Source organism: Chiloscyllium punctatum, unplaced genomic scaffold, assembly GCF_047496795.1.
Source record: "Chiloscyllium punctatum isolate Juve2018m unplaced genomic scaffold, sChiPun1.3 scaffold_1103, whole genome shotgun sequence".
Lineage (NCBI taxonomy): Eukaryota > Metazoa > Chordata > Chondrichthyes > Orectolobiformes > Hemiscylliidae > Chiloscyllium > Chiloscyllium punctatum.
The window spans coordinates 1-12,500 of NW_027310837.1; positions in this window are offsets into that span (position 1 = coordinate 1).

Consider the following 12,500-nt stretch of genomic DNA (forward strand, 5'->3'; position numbering starts at 1 on the left):
AGAATTTTTTCGACTTGGTATAAATCAGTAACCACTGACACTTAGAATTTTTTCGGGTTGGTATAAATCAGTAACCACTGACACTTAGAATATTTTCGGGTTGGTATAAATCAGTAACCACTGACACTTAGAATTTTTTCGGGTTGGTATAAATCAGTAACCACCGACACTTAGAATTTTTTCGGCTCAGTAGAAATCAGTAACCAAGCGCATTTTTGAATTGGTTACTGATTTCTCCGTTCGAGTTGCGGCTGCGGTTGGCTTCAAATAGTGGTGGGGGCTTAATTATCGCCGAGGGGAGCATGTCCCGGTGGTGTGGCCGAGGATGGAGTGCCTTTTGAAGGGGGTGTTTCTGAATTTGGACCCTTTTTGAGTTGCATGGCCGGATGGGTGTGGTTTTGAAGGGTGTGTCTGTCTGGAGTGGCACCGGCGTTGGTGTGAGGCTGAGGGTGGGCGTTCGGTTCCTGGTTAGGGATAGGGAAAGGGTGAGACTTAGCTTTAGTGCTCGTGCCCCCGATTTTGGTAATGTTTGACGTCAATTTTCCAAGGAGGCGAATGCAAGGCTTCAGAGGGACTTTGAGTGTTCGGGGGCGGGGTAGCTCAGCCGGATTTGCCCCGGCGGTTCTGCGGACGGTGTTGACTTCGAGGGCGGACCGGCCCCCGTGTTCAGTCCGAATATCGTGCATTGTTAACGGCGGGAAGTGTTCCAAAAGGGAATGGGATTGAATGTGACTGCTGAAGCCGACTTTGAGACCTGTAACGCGGGTAGCTCAGCCGGATTTGACCCGGCGGTTCTGGCGACGGTCTCGCCTTCGAGGGGGGAGCGCCCCGCGTGTTCAGGCCGAATTTTGTGCATTTCCATCGGCGGGAAGAGGTCCAAACGGGAATGGGATTGAATGTGACTGCTGAAGCCGACATTGAGACCTCTAACGCGGGTAGCTCGGCAGGATTTGACCCGGCGGTTCTGCCGAAGGTCTCACCTTCGAGGGGGGAGCGTCCCGCGTGTTCAGGCCGAATATCGTGCATTGTTAACGGCGGGAAGTGTTCCAAACGTGAATGGGATTGAATGTGACTGCTGAAGCCGACATTGAGACCTCTAACGCGGGTAGCTCGGCCGGATTTGACCCGGCGGTTCTGGCGACGGTCTCGCCTTCGAGGGGGGAGCGTCCCGCGTGTTCAGGCCGAATTTTGTGCATTTCCATCGGCGGGAAGAGGTCCAAACGGGAATGGGATTGAATGTGACTGCTGAAGCCGACATTGAGACCTCTAACGCGGGTAGCTCGGCAGGATTTGACCCGGCGGTTCTGCCGAAGGTCTCACCTTCGAGGGGGGAGCGTCCCGCGTGTTCAGGCCGAATATCGTGCATTGTTAACGGCGGGAAGTGTTCCAAAAGGGAATGGGATTGAATGTGACTGCTGAAGCCGACATTGAGACCTCTAACGCGGGTAGCTCGGCCGGATTTGACCCGGCGGTTCTGGCGACGGTCTCGCCTTCGAGGGGGGAGCGTCCCGCGTGTTCAGGCCGAATTTTGTGCATTTCCATCGGCGGGAAGAGGTCCAAACGGGAATGGATTGAATGTGACTGCTGAAGCCGACATTGAGACCTCTAACGCGGGTAGCTCGGCCGGATTTGACCCGGCGGTTCTGCCGAAGGTCTCACCTTCGAGGGGGGAGCGTCCCGCGTGTTCAGGCCGAGTTTTGTGCATTTCCATCGGCGGGAAGAGGTCCAAACGGGAATGGGATTGAATGTGACTGCTGAAGCCGACATTGAGACCTCTAACGCGGGTAGCTCGGCCGGATTTGACCCGGCGGTTCTGCCGAAGGTCTCAGCTTCGAGGGGGGAGCGCCCACCGTGTACAGGCCGATTTTCATGCATTTCCAACCGTGGGAAGGGGTCCGAAAGGGGATGGGGGTGAACGTGACTGCTCAACCCGACTTTGAGACCTCTAACGCGGGTAGCTCAGCCGGATTTGACCCGGCGGTTCTGGCGACGGTCTCGCCTTCGAGGGGGGAGCGTCCCGCGTGTTCAGGCCGAATTTTGTGCATTTCCATCGGCGGGAAGAGGTCCAAACGGGAATGGGATTGAATGTGACTGCTGAAGCCGACATTGAGACCTCTAACGCGGGTAGCTCGGCCGGATTTGACCCGGCGGTTCTGCCGAAGGTCTCACCTTCGAGGGGGGAGCGTCCCGCGTGTTCAGGCCGAATTTTGTGCATTTCCATCGGCGGGAAGAGGTCCAAACGGGAATGGGATTGAATGTGACTGCTGAAGCCGACATTGAGACCTCTAACGCGGGTAGCTCGGCCGGATTTGACCCGGCGGTTCTGCCGAAGGTCTCACCTTCGAGGGGGGAGCGCCCACCGTGTACAGGCCGATTTTCATGCATTTCCAACCGTGGGAAGGGGTCCGAAAGGGGATGGGGGTGAACGTGACTGCTCAACCCGACTTTGAGACCTGTAACGCGGGTAGCTCAGCCGGATTTGACCCGGCGGTTCTGGCGACGGTCTCGCCTTCGAGGGGGGAGCGTCCCGCGTGTTCAGGCCGAATTTTGTGCATTTCCATCGGCGGGAAGAGGTCCAAACGGGAATGGGATTGAATGTGACTGCTGAAGCCGACATTGAGACCTCTAACGCGGGTAGCTCGGCCGGATTTGACCCGGCGGTTCTGCCGAAGGTCTCACCTTCGAGGGGGGAGCGTCCCGCGTGTTCAGGCCGAATTTTGTGCATTTCCATCGGCGGGAAGAGGTCCAAACGGGAATGGGATTGAATGTGACTGCTGAAGCCGACATTGAGACCTCTAACGCGGGTAGCTCGGCCGGATTTGACCCGGCGGTTCTGCCGAAGGTCTCACCTTCGAGGGGGGAGCGCCCACCGTGTACAGGCCGATTTTCATGCATTTCCAACCGTGGGAAGGGGTCCGAAAGGGGATGGGGGTGAACGTGACTGCTCAACCCGACTTTGAGACCTGTAACGCGGGTAGCTCAGCCGGATTTGACCCGGCGGTTCTGGCGACGGTCTCGCCTTCGAGGGGGGAGCGCCCCGCGTGTTCAGGCCGAATTTTGTGCATTTCCATCGGCGGGAAGAGGTCCAAACGGGAATGGGATTGAATGTGACTGCTGAAGCCGACATTGAGACCTCTAACGCGGGTAGCTCGGCAGGATTTGACCCGGCGGTTCTGCCGAAGGTCTCACCTTCGAGGGGGGAGCGCCCACCGTGTACAGGCCGATTTTCATGCATTTCCAACCGTGGGAAGGGGGCCGAAAGGGGATGGGGGTGAATGTGACTGCTCAACCCGACTTTGAGGCATCTAACCCGGGTAGCTCAGCCGGGTTTGACCCGGCGGTTCTGCCGACTGCCTCGCCTTCGAGGGGGGAGCGTCCCCCGTGTACAGGCCGATTTTCATGCATTTCGAACCGTGGGAAGTGGCCCAAAAGGGGATGGGGGTGAATGTGACTGCTCAACCCGACTTTGGCGCTTCCGAGCCGGGTAGCCCGGCCGGGTTTGACCCGGCGGTTCTGCCGTCGGTCTCGCCTTCGAGGGCGGAGCCTCCCCCGTGTACAGGCCGATTTTCATGCATTTGCAACGGTGGGAAGTTGCCCAAAAGTCGATGGGAGTGAATGTGACTGCTCAACCCGACTTTGAGACTTTTAAGCCGGGTAGCTCAGCCGGGTTTGACCCGGCGGTTCTGCCGACGGTCTCGCCTTCGAGGGGGGAGCCTCCCCCGTGTACAGGCCGATTTTCGTGCATTTCCAACGGTGGGAAGAGGTTCAAAAGGGGATGGGAGTGAATGTGACTGCTCAACCCGACTCTGAGGCTTCTAACCCGGGTAGCTCGGCCGGGTTTGATCCGGCGGTTCTGCCGACGGTCTCGTCTTCGAGGCCGGTGCCTCCCCCGTGTACAGGCCGATTTTCGTGCATTTCCAACGGTGGGAAGTGGTCCAAAAGGGAATGGGGGTGGACGTGTCTGCTCATACCGACTTTGAGACTTGTAAGCCGGGTAGCTCAGCCGGGTTTGACCCGGCGGTTCTGCCGACGGTCTCGCCTTCGAGGGGGGAGCCTCCCCCGTGTACAGGCCGATTTCCGTGCATTTCCAACGGTGGGAAGAGGTTCAAAAGGGGATGGGAGTGAATGTGACTGCTCAACCCGACTCTGAGGCTTCTAACCCGGGTAGCTCGGCCGGGTTTGATCCGGCGGTTCTGCCGACGGTCTCGTCTTCGAGGCCGGTGCCTCCCCCGTGTACAGGCCGATTTTCGTGCATTTCCAACGGTGGGAAGAGGTTCAAAAGGGGATGGGGGTGAATGCGACTGCTCAACCCGACTCTGAGGCTTCTAACCCGGGTAGCCCGGCCGGGTTTGACCCGGCGGTTCTGCCGTCGGTCTCGCCTTCGAGGGCGGAGCCTCCCCCGTGTACAGGCCGATTTTCATGCATTTGCAACGGTGGGAAGTTGCCCAAAAGTCGATGGGAGTGAATGTGACTGCTCAACCCGACTTTGAGACTTTTAAGCCGGGTAGCTCAGCCGGGTTTGACCCGGCGGTTCTGCCGACGGTCTCGCCTTCGAGGGGGGAGCCTCCCCCGTGTACAGGCCGATTTTCGTGCATTTCCAACGGTGGGAAGAGGTTCAAAAGGGGATGGGAGTGAATGTGACTGCTCAACCCGACTCTGAGGCTTCTAACCCGGGTAGCTCGGCCGGGTTTGATCCGGCGGTTCTGCCGACGGTCTCGTCTTCGAGGCCGGTGCCTCCCCCGTGTACAGGCCGATTTTCGTGCATTTCCAACGGTGGGAAGTGGTCCAAAAGGGAATGGGGGTGGACGTGTCTGCTCATACCGACTTTGAGACTTGTAAGCCGGGTAGCTCAGCCGGGTTTGTTCCGGCGGTTCTGCCGACGGTCTCGTCATCGAGGGGGGAGCCTCCCCCGTGTCCAGGCCGATTTTCATGCATTTCCAACCGTGGGAAGTGGTCCAAAAGGGAATGGGGGTGAATGTGACTGCTCATACCGACTTTGAGACTTTTAAGCCGGGTAGCTCAGCCGGGTTTGACCCGGCGGTTCTGCCGACGGTCTCGCCTTCGAGGGGGGAGCGTCCCCCGTGTTCAGGCCGAATTTTGTGCATTTCGAACCGTGGGAAGTTGCCCAAAAGTCGATGGGAGTGAATGTGACTGCTCAACCCGACTTTGAGACTTGTAAGCCGGGTAGCTCAGCCGGGTTTGACCCGGCGGTTCTGCCGACGGTCTCGTCTTCGAGGCGGGTGCCTCCCCCGTGTACAGGCCGATTTTCATGCATTTCGTACCGTGGGAAGCGGTCCAAAAGGGGATGGGAGTGAACGTGACTGCTCATACCGACTTTGGCGCTTCCGAGCCGGGTAGCTCAGCCGGGTTTGACCCGGCGGGTCTGCCGACGGTCTCGCCTTCGAGGGGGGAGCGTCCCCCGTGTTCAGGCCGAATCTTGTGCATTTCGAACCGTGGGAAGTTGCCCAAAAGTCGATGGGAGTGAATGTGACTGCTCAACCCGACTTTGAGACTTGTAAGCCGGGTAGCTCAGCCGGGTTTGACCCGGCGGTTCTGCCGACGGTCTCGTCTTCGAGGCGGATGCCACCCCCGTGTACAGGCCGATTTTCGTGCATTTCCAACCGTGGGAAGTGGTCTAAAAGTCGATGGGAGTGAACGTGACTGCTCAACCCGACTCTGAGGCTTCTAACCCGGGTAGCTCGGCCGGGTTTGACCCGGCGGTTCTGCCGACGGTCTCGTCTTCGAGGCGGGTGCCTCCCCCGTGTACAGGCCGATTTTCGTGCATTTCGAACCGTGGGAAGTGGTCTAAAAGTCGATGGGAGTGAACGTGACTGCTCAACCCGACTTTGAGACTTGTAAGCCGGGTAGCTCAGCCAGGTTTGACCCGGCGGTTCTGCCGACGGTCTCGCCTTCGAGGGCGGACCCTCCCCCGTGTACAGGCCGGTTTTCGTGCATTTCGAACCGTGGGAAGTGATCCAAAAGGGAATGGGGGTGAACGTGACTGCCCAACCCGGCTTTGAGACTTGTAAGCCGGGTAGCTCAGCCGGGTTGGACCCGGCGGTTCTGCCGACGGTCTCGACTTCGAGGCGGGTGCCTCCCCCGTGTACAGGCCGATTTTCATGCATTTGCAACGGTGGGAAGTTGCCCAAAAGTCGATGGGAGTGAATGTGACTGCTCAACCCGACTTCGAGACTTGTAAGCCGGGTAGCTCAGCCGGGTTTGACCCGGCGGTTCTGCCGACGGTCTCGCCTTCGAGGGGGGAGCCTCCCCCGTGTACAGGCCGATTTTCGTGCATTTCCAACGGTGGGAAGAGGTTCAAAAGGGGATGGGAGTGAATGTGACTGCTCAACCCGACTTTGGCGCTTCCGAGCCGGGTAGCTCAGCCGGGTTTGACCCGGCGGGTCTGCCGACGGTCTCGTCTTCGAGGCGGGTGCCTCCCCCGTATACAGGCCGATTTTCATGCATTTCGAACCGTGGGAAGTGGTCCAAAAGGGAATGGGGGTGGACGTGTCTGCTCATACCGACTTTGAGACTTGTAAGCCGGGTAGCTCAGCCGGGTTTGTTCCGGCGGTTCTGCCGACGGTCTCGTCTTCGAGGCGGGTGCCTCCCCCGTGTACAGGCCGATTTTCGTGCATTTCGAACCGTGGGAAGTGGTCCAAAAGGGGATGGGAGTGAATGTGACTGCTCAACCCGACTTTGGCGCTTCCGAGCCGGGTAGCTCAGCCGGGTTTGACCCGGCGGGTCTGCCGACGGTCTCGTCTTCGAGGCGGGTGCCTCCCCCGTATACAGGCCGATTTTCATGCATTTCGAACCGTGGGAAGTGGTCCAAAAGGGAATGGGGGTGGACGTGTCTGCTCATACCGACTTTGAGACTTGTAAGCCGGGTAGCTCAGCCGGGTTTGATCCTGCGGTTCTGCCGACGGTCTCGCCTTCGAGGGGGGAGCCTCCCCCGTGTTCAGTCCGATTTCCATGCATTTCCAACCGTGGGAAGTTGCCCAAAAGGGGATGGGAGTGAATGTGACTGCTCAACCCGACTTTGGCGCTTCCGAGCCGGTTAGCACAGCCGGGTTTGACCCGGCGGTTCTGCCGACAGTCTCCTCTTCGAGGCGGGTGCCTCCCCCGTGTACAGGCCGATTTCCGTGCATTTCGAACCGTGGGAAGTGGTCCAAACGTCGATGGGAGTGAATGTGACTGCTCAACCCGACTTTGGCGCTTCCGAGCCGGGTAGCTCAGCCGGGTTTGACCCGGCGGTTCTGCCGACGGTCTCGTCTTCGAGGCGGGTGCCTCCCCCGTGTACAGGCCGATTTTCATGCATTTGGAACCGTGGGAAGTGGTCCAAAAGGGAATGGGGGTGGACGTGACTGCTCATACCGACTTTGAGACTTGTAAGCCGGGTAGCTCGGCCGGGTTTGACCCGGCGGTTCTGCCGACGGTCTCGCCTTCGAGGGGGGAGCCTCCCCCGTGTTCAGTCCGATTTTCGTGCATTTCCCACGGTGGGAAATGGTATCTTTCATTACGGGGACAAGGGTCTGAAGCGGTGAAGTCAGTAACCGGCATAGTTAAGGAAAGGGTTCGAATTTTCTCAACAGTACGAAAAAAGTGAGCAGGGAAGCTAGAGAAGGTGTCAGTGAGTCCCAAACGAGTGAACCGCAAAACTTAGGGAAATGCCCGAAAGCGTTTTAAAGGGTGAAATCGGGAACGAGGAAATGATGGGAAAGTGCCTGAAAGTGCTAAATGAGTAAACAGAAAAACGAAGAAAAATGTTTGAAAAGAAGAAGTGAGTAACCAGGAAAACTTAGAAAAATGTTCAAAACGAAGAAATCAGTAACCAGGAAAACTTAGAAAAATGATCAAAAAGAAGAAATGAGTAACCAGGAAAACTTAGAAAAATGTTTAAAAAGAAGAAATCAGTAACCAGGAAAACTTAGGAAAATGTTTAAAAAGAAGAAATCAGTAACCAGAAAAACTGCGAAAAATGTTTAAAAAGAAGAAATGAGTAACCAGAAAAACTTAGAAAAATGTTTAAAAAGAAGAAATCAGTAACCAGGAAAACTTAGAAAAATGTTTAAAAAGAAGAAATCAGTAACCAGGAAAACTTAGAAAAATGTTTAAAAAGAAGAAATCAGTAACCAGGAAAACTTAGAAAAATGTTATAAAAGAAGAAGTGAGTAACCAGAAAAACTTAGAAAAATGTTTAAAAAGAAGAAATCAGTAACCAGAAAAACTGCGAAAAATGTTTAAAAAGAAGAAATCAGTAACCAGACAAACTGCGAAAAATGTTTAAAAAGAAGAAATCAGTAACCAGGAAAACTTAGAAAAATGTTTAAAAAGAAGAAGTGAGTAACCAGAAAAACTTAGAAAAATGTTTAAAAAGAAGAAATCAGTAACCAGAAAAACTTAGAAAAATGTTTAAAAAGAAGAAATCAGTAACCAGAAAAACTGCGAAAAATGTTTAAAAAGAAGAAATCAGTAACCAGGAAAACTTAGAAAAATGTTTAAAAAGAAGAAATCAGTAACCAGAAAAACTGCGAAAAATGTTTAAAAAGAAGAAATCAGTAACCAGGAAAACTTAGAAAAATGTTTAAAAAGAAGAAATCAGTAACCAGAAAAACTTAGAAAAATGTTTAAAAAGAAGAAATGAGTAACCAGAAAAACTTAGAAAAATGTTTAAAAAGAAGAAATCAGTAACCAGAAAAACGGCGAAAAATGTTTAAAAAGAAGAAATCAGTAACCAGAAAAACTTAGAAAAATGTTTAAAAAGAAGAAGTGAGTAACCAGAAAAACTTAGAAAAATGTTTAAAAAGAAGAAATGAGTAACCAGAAAAACTTAGAAAAATGTTTAAAAAGAAGAAATCAGTAACCAGAAAAACTTAGAAAAATGTTTAAAAAGAAGAAATGAGTAACCAGAAAAACTTAGAAAAATGCTTAAAAAGAAGAAATCAGTAACCAGAAAAACGGCGAAAAATGTTTAAAAAGAAGAAATCAGTAACCAGAAAAACGGCGAAAAATGTTTAAAAAGAAGAAATCAGTAACCAGACAAACTGCGAAAAAATGTTTAAAAAGAAGAAATCAGTAACCAGAAAAACTGCGAAAAATGTTTAAAAAGAAGAAATCAGTAACCAGGAAAACTTAGAAAAATGTTTAAAAAGAAGAAATGAGTAACCAGGAAAACTTAGAAAAATGTTTAAAAAGAAGAAATGAGTAACCAGGAAAACTTAGAAAAATGTTTAAAAAGAAGAAATCAGTAACCAGAAAAACTTAGAAAAATGTTTAAAAAGAAGAAATCAGTAACCAGAAAAACTTAGAAAAATGTTTAAAAAGAAGAAATGAGTAACCAGAAAAACTTAGAAAAATGTTTAAAAAGAAGAAATGAGTAACCAGAAAAACTTAGAAAAATGTTTAAAAAGAAGAAATCAGTAACCAGAAAAACGGCGAAAAATGTTTAAAAAGAAGAAGTGAGTAACCAGAAAAACTTAGAAAAATGTTTAAAAAGAAGAAATGAGTAACCAGAAAAACGTTTAAAAAGAAGAAATCAGTAACCAGAAAAACTTAGAAAAATGTTTAAAAAGAAGAAATGAGTAACCAGAAAAACTTAGAAAAATGTTTAAAAAGAAGAAATCAGTAACCAGAAAAACGGCGAAAAATGTTTAAAAAGAAGAAATCAGTAACCAGAAAAACGGCGAAAAATGTTTAAAAAGAAGAAATCAGTAACCAGACAAACTGCGAAAAATGTTTAAAAAGAAGAAATCAGTAACCAGAAAAACTTAGAAAAATGTTTAAAAAGAAGAAATCAGTAACCAGGAAAACTTGGAAAAAAACACTTAGAAAAATTTTCAGCAAAGTGTGAAAAATATTCTAAGTGTCAGCGGAGGAAAATGCTGCAGCATCGGGAAAGATTCGCAAACTTACACCGAACATGTGCTCCGAAGTGCCGGAGGAATTGGGTGAATTGAGCCCGGCAAATGGCCAGCTGTCGTTTTGTGCCTGCAGCCCGAAAACTTTAACTTTGTCTGTCGCGGAAGTCCGGACCGAGAAAAATCCAAACGGTTTTGACCGGACCGAGTTCCAGACCGATGCAGTCAAATTTGGAATTCAGACCCATTCAGTGCCACTTGTAGTTTTTCCGCAGTGAGGTTGGCGGGGTACCCGGAGATATATGGGAACACGATTTTTAGAACAAAATGGCGGCGCGGGACCGTTCTGAAAGGCATCCGAAAAACGGTTCCACGGGCATAGCACTTTAATGACAGGTATGAGTGCATGCCGGAGAGCTCTTGGAAGTCGAATTTTTGACACTTTGTCAATTTTTTGACAGATTTGACAAACTCTTTCTGTCTGTTCTAAGAGTCAGTCAGAGACTTGTGCGGCGGTCTTTTGACACTATTGGAGGGCGGGCAAACCCCACGTTGACTCCGGCCGTCCCTCCACAGGCGCTCGTGTCCAAAATGAAGGCGAGAGACGCGAGTGGCCTGGTTCCCTTGGGTGTTGCCAAGAAGGCTGCGGGCTGACCGTTGCCTGAGCACTCCCTAAAGCCTCTTGTGATGAGAGCAGACCTCGCCTGCCGCACGACCGGCTCTGGGAGTCGTTGGGCCGCTATTTGTGAATAGTCTGGTCCTCCTCTGCCACCCGGACAAGCGCGATGGCTCTGCCGCCCTGCGGTGCTCGTCACCCAGGTTTGGGGAACACGATACTCGTAACAAAAATAAAAGGCGGCTCGGGACCTGCAGGCGAAAGGGGTCCCGTGGTGCTAAGCACGTCGACTTCGGGTCTCGGTGCAAGCCGGAGAGCTCACGGAAGTCTAAAGTTTTCGGCACGTGGTCGAATCTTTTCAAAGGCTTACCCGGCTCTTTCCGTCCATTCTGAGAGTAAGTCAGAGGCCGGTGCGGAGGTCTCTTGACAATCGGAGGGGGTGGTGGCCCTCCGCAGGCGCTCGTGTCGAAAATGAAGGCGAGAGACGCGAGTGGCCTGGTTCCCCTGGGTGTTGCCAGGAAGGCTGCGGGCTGACCCTTGCCTGAGCACTCCCTAAAGCCTCTTGTGATGAGAGCAGACCTCGCGCGCCGCACGACCGGCTCTGGGAGTCGTTGGGCCGCTATCTGTGAATAGTCTGGTCCTCCTCTGCCACCCGGCCAAGTGCGATGGCTCTGCCGCCCTGCGGTGCTCGTCACGCAGGTATGGGGCACACGATGCTCGTAACAGCAAATAAAGGCGGCTCGGGACCTGCAGGCGAAAGGGGTCCCGTGGTGCTTAGCACGTCGACTTCGGGTCTCGGTGCAAGCCGGAGAGCTCACGGAAGTCTAAAGTTTTCGGCACGTGGTCGAATCTTTTGAAAGGCTTACCCGGCTCTTTCCGTCCATTCTGAGAGTCAGTCAGAGGCCGGTGCGGCGGTCTATTGACGACCGGAGGCTCCCATGGGTGTTGCGATGAGGGTGGAGGGCACAGAACCTTGCCTTAGCACTCCCTAATAAAGCCTCTTGTGAAGAGAGCAGACCTCGCGCGCCGCACGACCGGCTCTGGGAGTCGTTGGGCCGCTATCTGTGAATAGTCGGGTCCTCCTCTGCCACCCGGCCAAGTGCGATGGCTCTGCCGCCCTGCGGTGCTCGTCACGCAGGTATGGGGCACACGATGCTCGTAACAGCAAATAAAGGCGGCTCGGGACCTGCAGGCGAAAGGGGTCCCGTGGTGCTTCGCACGTCGACTTCGGGTCTCGGTGCAAGCCGGAGAGCTCACGGAAGTCTAAAGTTTTCGGCACGTGGTCGAATCTTTTGAAAGGCTTACCCGGCTCTTTCCGTCCATTCTGAGAGTCAGTCAGAGGCCGGTGCGGCGGTCTATTGACGACCGGAGGCTCCCATGGGTGTTGCGATGAGGGTGGAGGGCACAGAACCTTGCCTTAGCACTCCCTAATAAAGCCTCTTGTGAAGAGAGCAGACCTCGCGCGCCGCACGACCGGCTCTGGGAGTCGTTGGGCCGCTATCTGTGAATAGTCTGGTCCTCCTCTGCCACCCGGCCAAGTGCGATGGCTCTGCCGCCCTGCGGTGCTCGTCACGCAGGTATGGGGCACACGATGCTCGTAACAGCAAATAAAGGCGGCTCGGGACCTGCAGGCGAAAGGGGTCCCGTGGTGCTTCGCACGTCGACTTCGGGTCTCGGTGCAAGCCGGAGAGCTCACGGAAGTCTAAAGTTTTCGGCACGTGGTCGAATCTTTTGAAAGGCTTACCCGGCTCTTTCCGTCCATTCTGAGAGTCAGTCAGAGGCCGGTGCGGCGGTCTATTGACGACCGGAGGCTCCCATGGGTGTTGCGATGAGGGTGGAGGGCACAGAACCTTGCCTTAGCACTCCCTAATAAAGCCTCTTGTGAAGAGAGCAGACCTCGCGCGCCGCACGACCGGCTCTGGGAGTCGTTGGGCCGCTATCTGTGAATAGTCGGGTCCTCCTCTGCCACCCGGCCAAGTGCGATGGCTCTGCCGCCCTGCGGTGCTCGTCACGCAGGTATGGGGCACACG